The sequence below is a fragment of the Rhinopithecus roxellana genome, chromosome 13, assembly GCF_007565055.1.
Source record: "Rhinopithecus roxellana isolate Shanxi Qingling chromosome 13, ASM756505v1, whole genome shotgun sequence".
Taxonomy (NCBI): domain Eukaryota; kingdom Metazoa; phylum Chordata; class Mammalia; order Primates; family Cercopithecidae; genus Rhinopithecus; species Rhinopithecus roxellana.
The window spans coordinates 124,727,429-124,738,083 of record NC_044561.1 but is presented as its reverse complement, the minus strand read 5'-3'; the positions used below and the strand labels follow the sequence as shown (position 1 = coordinate 124,738,083).

The 10,655-nt window shown below is 49.9% G+C and overlaps 1 long non-coding RNA gene across 1 annotated transcript; it reads left to right on the top strand.

Annotated features, from left to right (window-relative positions):
• Positions 1-1,621: 1,621 nt before the first annotated feature.
• Positions 1,622-9,363, top strand: LOC115892623. Its single transcript, XR_004052482.1, has 3 exons — positions 1,622-2,162; positions 4,049-4,279; positions 5,264-9,363. It is a non-coding gene; the product is annotated as an uncharacterized LOC115892623 (long non-coding RNA).
• The last annotated feature ends 1,292 nt before the right edge of the window (positions 9,364-10,655 follow it).

Genomic DNA, 10,655 nt, shown 5'->3' with positions numbered 1-10,655 from the left:
CTGGAGTATAATGGCGCGATCTCGGCTTAACTGCAGGCTCCGCTTCCCAGGTTCAAGTGATTCTCCTGCCTCAGCCTCCCAAGTAGCTGGGATTACATGTGCCTGCCACCATGCCCGGGTAATTTTTGTGTTTCTTTAGTAGAGATGGGGTTTCACCATGTTGGCCAGGCTGGTCTTGAATCCCTGACCTCAAGTGATCCGCTTGCCTCGGCATCCCAAAGTGCTGGGATTACAGGCATGAGCCACTATGCCTGGCCAAGATGCAGATTTTTTGTTGTTTGGGCACAAAAGCACAGCTTTGGGAAAAACAAACAAACAAACAAAAGAAAACCTAATGGAGACACTTTCTTAAGCAGATTGGAGGCCTTGCGCCCTGCTAGGGGCTGGGCCCCGCCCTGAAAGCCTATATTTAGATGTCTGAAAGCGAAACAGGAGGGAAAGAAACAAAATGAAGAAAAGTTCTGTGAGCCTCAGTTTCCTCATGCAAAATGTGGACGTTACTAGTCTCTCCTTACCTCGGGGTCACCACGGAATTAGATAAAATAATGCCGGTAAAAGGTGTCCCCGTATCAGAGAAGATGGCCGTTACTCAAAGGCTTGCACTAGTGAATGTAAAGCTACAAACAGAAATCAGTGCTCTCATGGAGAGCTTGAGGGTGAGATTTTGGTCTAGATTTGGGCATGGCAGTGGCAGTCGGAAGAGGCTTCCCTGGGGAGGCAGCCAGGCCTGCAAACAGTGTTTGTCGTTCTCTCCGTCTGGCATTAGAGCCAGAGCACTACTGTCTCTCTGTTCCCCCAACACAACACGCTGCCAGGGCCCAGCTAAGGCTGCAGAGCCTTAGCACGGGCTGCTCACTCTGCCGGAACACACTGGTCCCAAACCGTGGCCTGACTGGCTCCTTACTGACTTTCAATTCTGAGATGAATGATCATCTCCTGGGTCTTGCCTTCTCTCTCCTTCCTTTTCTCTTCCCTCGTCTCCTCATCTGTTTCTTTCACTCTTGACCTTTCTTCCCTGCCCACTCCAGGGGCTTGCTGCTGCACAGTAGGTCTCGTAATTTTGTCGATAACTTGGCTTCCAGCCGCGCAACTCCAGCTCTGAGGGCATATTCATCATCGGGGGATCTTGTTAGAATCAAGGGTCCAGTTCAGTAGGTCTGGGGTGGGGCCCAGGCATCTGTTTCTGAGAAGCTTCCAGGTATTGTGATGCCGCAGGTAGGTGGGCCGTGCTTTGGGGTTCAAGAGTGTGTGAATGGCACAGCGGCGACCTGGGGGGTCAACAGAGGGAGGGGCTGGTTGAAACGGGAGGGGCGTCATTGAGGAGGAGACCCTGATATTTAAGTAATGGGATTTGTGCCCCCAACCCTCACCCACACCCCCACCCCTCCATCCCCGCTCCCATCATTTCTCAGCCACATTATTATTTTTTTTTTGAGACAGAGTCTCGCTCTGTTGCCCAGGCTGGAGTGCAATGGCGTGATCTCTGCTCACTGCAACCTCTGCCTCCTGAGTTCAAGCAATTCTCCTGTCTCAGCCTCCCAAGTAGCTGGGATTCCAGGTGCCTGCCACCACATCTGGCTAATTTTTGTACTTTTAGTAGAGACGGGGCTTCACTGTGTTGGGCAGGCTGGTCTCGAACTCCTGACCCCAAGTGATCCACCTGCCACGGTCCCCCAAAGTGCTGGGATTGCAGGCATGAGCCACCGCACCTGGCCTCTCAGCCACATTATTGATCTGCTCACCATGTCCTCCCTCCCCCCAGTCATTGTCCCCAAACTAACATGAGCTTCCCAAAGCCCACAGAGTTTGCCATGGCTTCGGGAACACTCAGACTCTTGCCTACTCCTCCAGCCTGGCACCAAAGAGGCACCCCCCACACAAAATTTGCTGAATGAAGGACTGAGTGATGTCATTGGGTCACAGTCATCTCCTGGGGCTCTCTTGTCCCTTTGACTCCACCTCTCATCTGCCTGTGTGAATCTCCCAGTTGGACTGGAAAAAGGTTTAGCTCACCTCTTTATCCTGCAAGGAAGCTCTGCAGGAAACTCTCCAACTGGACAATAAGCCCCCTTGCCTTTGCAAAAACATTTTAATACCTGTTATTTTCGGCTGATTCCCACAGAGATTGGCAGCACTGATTTTGAAGGCCACGTGTACTCCAGGTAAGGAGAACACAGGTGCAGGGGCCAACTGCCTGTGCTTGCTCCCTTACTCACTTGTCATTTTAACTTCTTTGTGCCTTGATTTTCCCGTCTGTGTATTGGGGATAATAAAATGTACCTCCAGGCTGGGCATGGTGGCTCATGCCTGTAAACCTAGCACTTTGGGAGGTCGAGGCAGGAGGATCACCTGAGGTCAGGAGTTAGGGAACAGCCTGGGCAACATGGCGAAACACCATCTCTAGTAAAAATACAAAAATTAGCCAGGCATGGTGGCTCATGCCTGTAATCCCAGCTACTCAGGAGGCTGAGGCAGGAGAATCGCTTAAACTTGGGAGGCGGAGGTTGCAGTGAGCCGAGATTGCACCACTGCACTCCAGCCTGGGTGACAGAGCGAGACTGTCTAAAAAAAAAAAAAAAAAAGTGCCTCCGATTGCTGTTAGGATGACGAAGTAGTTAATACAGCTGCTCAAGCAGAGCAGTGCCTGACACATTGTGAGCTGGTTTTTTTTTTTTTTTTTTTTTTTTTTGAGACTGAGTCTCGCTCTGTCGTCCAAGCTGGAGTGCAGTGGCACGATCTCGACTCACTGCAACCTCTGCCTCCTGGGTTCAAGCGATTTTCCTGTCTCACCCTCCCGAGTAGCTGGGAATACAGGCGCCCACCACCACACCCGGCTGATTTTTTGTATTTTTAATAGAGATGGGGTTTCATCATGTTAGCCAGGATGGTCTCAATCTCCTGACCTCGTGATCCACCCGTCTCGGCCTCCCAAAGTGCTGGGATTACAGGCATGAGCCACCGCGCCCAGCTAGATGCCGTTGTTTTTAGCAGAGTAAGAAAGACTGTGAACAACTGAGTGGCCGGTTTGAGCCTGCTTACCTTGCTAATGGGAGAACTGGGCTGAGCAAGTTCTCCTGTCTATAAATTCTATCGGCTTTCGTTGTACTTCAGGAGTCCCCAGTATGGGATATTTTTGGACCAGAAAATGGAAATGCCGGTGGTACCTTTGAGGACCTGTGGTATTTCATTCCATATGGAAGTGGTAAACATCCAGTGTGGGGGGCGGGAATTATCTCAGACTCAAGAAGGATCATTCTCATGAAGACAGAAAGTGTCTGCATCCATAGGGTATGGTCTGCTCTCATCTCAGTTCTGTGGAGAATCTTGACAATTTTGTTCTAGAGCAGTGGTGCCTCCATTGTTACCTCAAGGGGACACTGAAAATGTTGGGGGAACTCTTTGATTGTCACCATGGCCAAGGGGCAGCTGGTGACATTCATGGGCAGAGGTCATGGATGCTAAATGTCCTTCAAGGTCCAGAGCAGTCTTCCGCCCACAAAGGCTGTCCCACCTCCCACATGACTTTGTATTTTCTTTTGTTTGAGATAGAGTCTCACGCTGTTGCCCAGGCTGGATGCAGTGGTGCGATCTCAGCTCACTGCAACCTCTACGTCCCAGGTTCAAGCGATTGTCCTGCCTCAGCCTCCCAAGTAGCTGGGATTACAGGCGCCCTGCCACCATGCCTGGCTAACTTTTGTATTTTTAGTAGAGATGGGGTTTTCCATGTTGGTCAGGCTGTTCTAGAACTCCTGACCTCAAGTGATCTGCCTGCCTCGGCATCATAAAATGCTGGGATTACAGGCACCCGCCACCGTGCCCAGCCTCCCACATGACTTTGAAACCACCCTTAGCCATTCCTGTAGGTAAAGAACCAGTTTCTCATTATCCAAGTCTAGAACCCAATTTCATATAACATTGAAATCAAAGGTTTTTTTGTATGCTTTTAATATTCACTGATTTTTTTTCCAGAAATATAACTACTGGTTAAATGAGGGGAAAATAGGTGTTGTTTTGTTTGGAATTTTACCAAGAGTTGGCTGTTTTGCAGATTCTTGTCACCAGCAGCACCACTGCCCCACCTTGCGTGTTGTTCCCACTGAGCTGTGAGTCCCAGGACAGATGCTACACTTCTCACCCTGTGCCCCAGCTCCAGTCGCACACACTGGTCCAATGTGGGCTGGCACAGAAGACTGCAGGCCTGGGGGTGCCCAGCACTGGGACTGGAGGTCAGAACACCTGACTTCAAAGTCTGGTTTGAGCCCGTTCTGTGTGCCCTTGGGTAAGTCTTTGGTCATGCTCAGCCTTGGCTTCTTCCACTATAAAATGGGATCCTAAAGTGCCAACCTCGGCCGGGTGTGGTGGCTTCACACCTGTAATCCCAGCACTTTGGAAGGCTGAGGGGGGTGGATCACTTGAGGTCCGGAGTTTGAGACCTGCCTGGCCAACATGGTGAAGCCCCGTTTCTACTAAAAATACAAAAAATTAGCCGGGCATGGTGGTGCGCATCTGTAATCCCAGCTACTCAGGAGGGTGAGGCATGAGAATCCCTTGAACCCAGGAGGCGGAGGTTGCAGTGAGCCGAGATAGTGCCACTGCACTCCAGTCTGGGTGACAGAGCGAGACTCTGTCTAAAAAAAAAAAAAAAAAGTGCCATGGGGTGGATATGAGGGCACAAGGAGGTCATGGGGACCTGTGCGCAGCCTGGCAACAGGAGCACACAATTTACACCTGTTATCAAAGATGAAAGGCCAAGCGGCCGGGCGCGGTGGCTCAAGCCTGGAATCCCAGCACTTTGGGAGGCCGAGACGGGCGGATCACGAGGTCAGGAGATCGAGACCATCCTGGCTAACACGGTGAAACCGCCTCTCAAAAAATACTAAAAAAATCAAAAAATAGCCGGGCGAGGTGGCGGCGCCTGTAGTCCCAGCTACTCGGGAGGCTGAGGCAGGAGAATGGCGTGAACCCGGGAGGCGGAGCTTGCAGTGAGCTGAGATCCGGCCACTGCACTCCAGCTTGGGAGACAGAGCGAGACTCCGTCTCAAAAAAAAAAAAAAAAAAAAGAAAGGCCAAGTGAATGGGTGAATGAAGGTAGTGGACCTCAAGACTGCGTGCATTTTCTATTTTTTTCCATGGCATGAGATGGTGTTTAGGGAGTCAGTGGTGTTGGTGAAAACACACACAGCAGGATAAGAACAGGTGGGTCCTTTTGTTGATCCACATCCTTCCCCTCCCCTTGGCCTTCCTCCATCCTTCTCTCTCTCAGCCTCCTCCTCCCCCCACTACTCCCCATCACTCTCCCAGGCTGAATGTGAGGGAATCACTGAAACCCCCTGGCCAGCCCCCACTGCAGCGTGGCCTTGAGGAGCAGAGGCCACCCCTGAGAGCAGGAGGTCCTGGATTCACGTCCTGAAGCCACCGTTTCCTGGTGGGGTGACCTGGAACTCTTGATTCTCTTTCCTCCCTGGAATTCCCCATTACCTCGTCACACCCTCACATCCACCCTGTAAGGTTGGTACTTTAGGATCCCCATTTAACAGCTAGAGAAACAGAAGCTCAGGGAAACTAAAGAGTTCCTGCCTTGGAAGGTTGGGAGGATGAAATGGGTTCCATGTGCAAGTTGCTTGGCCCAGTACCTGAGGACAAGGGATGGTTAGTAAACAAGTCCCTGTGCGCTCCCTCCTCCTTTGTCCTCCCTTTGTTTCTGGGCTACGATTCACACCTGGGTTACGGGGGCTCCACAAATCCTGTATTTTCTAGGCACCAGAGGGCTGTCAGAACAGGGACAGGGGAGCTGGAATGGGGTCATGGAGAAGTCAATCAGGGAGGCCACTCAAGTGTCTCCACCTGTGGATACTCATGCTGGCCCCTGGATGCAGATGTGTGCAGCAGGCGAAGGAGCTGAGGCTGGGGAGAGGTATCCCAGGCAGAAGGAAAGGCAAGAGCAAGAGAGCAGGGCATTCATGGGTGGCTGTGAGGAGCCACTTGCCAGACACCAGTGACCGATCAGCTCCAGAGGATGTGCTGTGGTCAGAGATGCCCCACCTGTCTTGTTCTCGATAAGGACACCCTGCTTGATTGAAAATTATGGTGGACATCAACCCAATGGCCTCAAATTCCAGCGACCTGCAGATGGATACTAGTGTCCTTCAATATCAAGATTCTAGAATTCTTGCCTCTCTGTTTATTCAAATGGATTAACTGAGAACCTACTGTGCGCAGACAGCATTCTCAGTGCTGGGATACACACATGAACAAGACAAGGTCCTGGCCTTCTTAGTCCATTTGGGCTACTGTAACAACATACCTTGGACTGGGTGGCTTATAAACAACAGAAATGCATTGTTGACAGTTCTGGAGACTGGGAAGTCGAAGACCTAAGCACCAGCAGATTCTGCGTCCGAGCTCTGTGCTTCATGGTGCCTTCTTGCCACATCCTCCCATGGCCGGAGGGCAAAAAGCTCCCTCAGGGCTTTGTTATAAGGGCATGAATCCTGTTCATGAGGGTGGGGGCCCCACTCTCCCCAAAGACCCCCTCTCAGTACCATTGGACTGGGGATTCAGTTTCAACACATGAATACGGGGGACGTAGACATTTAGACCATGTGGGCTCTAGGATGGCCGTGATGCTAATGAAAGCAAAAACAGTGCAAATCAGGAAGGCAGGATTTTCTTCCACTCAATCCAGTGACAAACTTCTTTTCCTATCTCATTTTACAGGCAAGGAGACTGGTCCTTTGCCCAGATCCCACAGCCAGAGAGGGGCGAGGCAGGGTGGAAACCCTGGTCTGTGTCCCTCAGGCCTGGGCCCTGGGATGTGTGAGTCTCTTCTGGCTTCTGTAACAAATGACCACTAACTGGCTAGAAACAGCACAACTGTAGCATCTTACAGCTCCAGAGGTCAGGAGTTGGAAATGGGCCTTGCTTGGCTAAACTCAAGGTGTCAGCAGGAGGGCACTCTCCCTGGAGGTCCTAGGGGAGAATCTTGTTTCTTGCCTTTTCCAGCTTTTAGAGGCTGCTGGATTTCTTGGCTCATAGCCGCCTTTTCCATGTTCAAGACCAGCAGTGGAGCGTCCTTAAATCTCCCTTTCTGACTCTGGCCCTCCTGTCTCCCTCTTATGAGGACCCTTGTGATGATACCGGCTCCTCCGGATCAGCCAGGGTCACCTCCTCACTTGGAGATCCTTGACTTCCTCACTTGGAGATCCTTGACTTTCTCACATCTGTAAGTCCCTGCTGCCACATAAGGAGGCCAGGATGCTTCTGATCTTTAAAAGACTAAAGCCCTCCAAACAAGTCTGAGGACACTCCTGGCTTACTTTTGTTTTGGCCACGAAAGTTTGCCAGTATCCCTGGCCTTCAGGCTGATGCCCTGGGAGGATGAAGGGACTGAGTTGGGGAAATATCTGTGAATGGGGGGTGGTGTGGATTCACAGGTTTCAGGGGTTGGAATGCCAATGTCTTTGGGACCCATTTTTCTGCCTTCCACAGTGTGGATGGTGGGAAAGCTCCTGGTTCCAGGGCGCAAACTTAGGCTGGTTCTTTGGCCTCTCTGTGCCTCAGTTTATATAATGAGGGTGAGGAGAATATCTGTTTTGTGGGGTTGTTGAAGTAGTAAAGGAGTTGGTAATTGAAAAGTGCTAAACGTATGCCAGGCACTGTGGACACACGTGCTGTACCTTTTGGGGTTCACATCCCTCCCCCAACTGCTGCCACCCCACCCAGCCTGGCATGTAGTGGTGCAATCACAGCTCACTGAAGCCTTGACTTTCCGGGCTTAAGCCATCCTCCCACCTCAGCCTCTGGAGTAGCTGGGACCACAGGTGCACACCACGACACCTGGCTAATTTTTCAATTTTTTGTAGAGACGGGGTTTTGCCATGTTGTCCAGGCTGGAAGTCCATATGACATTGAAGTTCTCTTTCAGTTTTGACATCTGATCCATCTATGGCTGTGTGTGTGACTGTGTGTGTGTGTGTGATTGTGTCTGTGTATGATTGTGTGTGTGTGCACGCATCTTTATGGGGACTGAGGGTGGGTGGAACAGAGACTGGGAGAGACACTTTGTGAAATGTTTATATTTTATGCCTTTTGATGTAATTCCAGCCAAACTAGATCTTAAATCATGCAGCAGGAAGCTCCTCAAAATTTTTAATTTGTTGTTTTTCTTAGAAATGATTATTTCCACATTGTGCCCAGAGACACTCGTGTCTCGTCCTGCCTCCCATCCTTGTGCTGTTCTAAAAGATCCCCAGGCGGCGGTTGTTTACTGCTGCCAATCAGGTGGGCTTTGCACAAACCATGCTTTGGGTCCACCCTGTCGTTCTGTGAAGCTGTAATATCTTTGGGGAAGATTTTACAGCTTGTCCCACATAAGCTGGGGCTGGGATGTCATTTAGAAGAAGGCCAACCTGTAGATTCCTTGCTAAAAACCACATGGCATTTTACAAGACGGGTGGAGAGGGAGAGCTGGGGTTGGGTGTGGGGCAGCAGTGAGCTGGATTCTTGGGGAATCTTCTCCGCATTTAATTTAATTTTTGACGTTGAGAGCTTGATCCTGGTTTTGAAGAACAATGGAGTACAAGAAGAAAAAGACATCACATAAATTTAATTAGAATGGAGGAAAGAGATGCTTTTGATCTTTAAGAGACTAAAGCCCCAAACAAATCCAAAGTGCATCCGTGGCCTTGAAACTGATAACCCAGGAGGACGGAGGGACAGAGCTGGGGGACTATTTGAGATGGGGTGGAGGGGTGGGTGCATGAGGGTGGGCTAATGCATGACCCACAAGCTGACCTCAAAGGTTAGCTCTTTACAAGCAAGCAAGGACACCAGAGGTTCTGTGAGTGGTGTGGGGATGCCTCTGAGGGCTGGGCCTGCAGGAATTTCACACCACGACAAGGCACCAGCGGCAAGAGGGGCTCAGAGAAAGGACTTGAGGCAGCAGTAGCACAGGGTCCCTTTGCACGGGACACCTCCTGAGGGTCGGGATGGGGGTAAGGGCATGAAGGTGGGGCTTGGGAGTCAGGCAGAGATGGGTTCAAATCCCAGCTAGCAGTGCTGGGATAAAGCACCTGAGTCTCTGTGTGTCAGTTTCCTCATCTGTAAAGGGAAGGTGATTTTAATTCATGATGTTGTTGCAAAGGTGGAGTGAGCTGGTGGGGACAAACAGGCCCAACAAGGCACAGCCGTGGGATTTCAAGATGGAAACAGCTTTACTGTTTTTATCTGATTCTAACTGGGGTTTCTCAACTCTGACACCCCTAACATTTCTATTGGTTGATTGATTGATTGATTGAGACAGGGTCTTGCTCTGTTGCCCAGAATGAGGTGCAGTGGCACAATCATGGCTCACGGCAGTCTCTTTCTCCCTGGCTCAAGCCATCCTCCCGCCTCAGCCCCACCGAGTAGCCGGGACCACAGGTGCGTGCCACCACACCTGGCTGATTTTAAAAATATTTTTCATAGAGATGAGGTTTCACTCTGTTGCTGAGGCTGGTCTTGAACTCCTGGCCTCAAGTGATCCTTCTGCCTTCCAAAATGTTGGAATTACAGGTGAGAGACCCTGCACCTGGCCACTCCTGACATTTCAATTGGGATCATCCCTAGCATACCCACTAGATGCCAGTAGCAATGTCCAGGCCCCAGTTGTGACCATCAAAAACATCTCCAGACATTGCCAGGTGTCCCCTGGTGGTCAAAATCCCCCCATCCCCATTGATAGCCACTGAGTGTGCATATTGTAAATGAAACAAAAAACAGAGATTGTATCAGACAGAATAGAAGACTATAAAGAAGAAATAAGTATCCAGAGATTCTGAAATAACCACCATTTCCATTTAAATGTACATATTTATGGAGATTTTTCTATGTAAACACACACATAGTCTATACATCCAAATGACATAAATTTAATTTTTCATACAACTGATCATATGTATATACGATATGCTTTTTTCTTAAATAAAATTTTCATTTTACTGGCTTTTCATAAAAATATCAAAAGGAATGCACACTTACTGTTACTAGGTCAAAAAACACAGGACTGCAGAGAAAATGAAACGACTCCTCCCCTCCTCCTTTGAGTCCTACTCATTCTATGCTATTATCGCTAGTAATGACAGCTACTCTTTATGCAAAGCTCTCTTGGTGCCACCAAGCAGGTGCTAAGCCCTGGCCACAGGTGTCTCATTCAGGGCTTGCTGCAACCCTCTCGGATGGACACTCTTACTATGTTTCTAGTTTATGGATGCAGAAACCCAGGCACAGGAGGTTCCCTCCTGCTTGCTAAGGGCTGGCTCCAAGATCTATTACATGCTACATCCATCACAGGCCTTTTCAGGTTTCCTTGCCTTTTGAAGGAGTTGATGCACTCCACTCTGTGGAGTCAACCCTTCTGTGTTTTTGTTCTGCTGAACGAGCCTTCCATTCTCAAAAGTGTCTCATGGATCAAGATGTCCTTCAGAGCTCCAGCCATCACACCCACATCCCAGCTCTCAGGAAGGAGAACGGAACAAAGAAAAAAACGAGGAAACACAATGCTCTCTTGAGCTTGGGGCTCTCCTCTTTAAATCCTTCCCTAGAAGCAGCCCCACTTCCACACGAGTGAGAGAGAAAGCCCAGACTCTCCAACCTGCTTTCTCTCTCTCTCTTTTTCA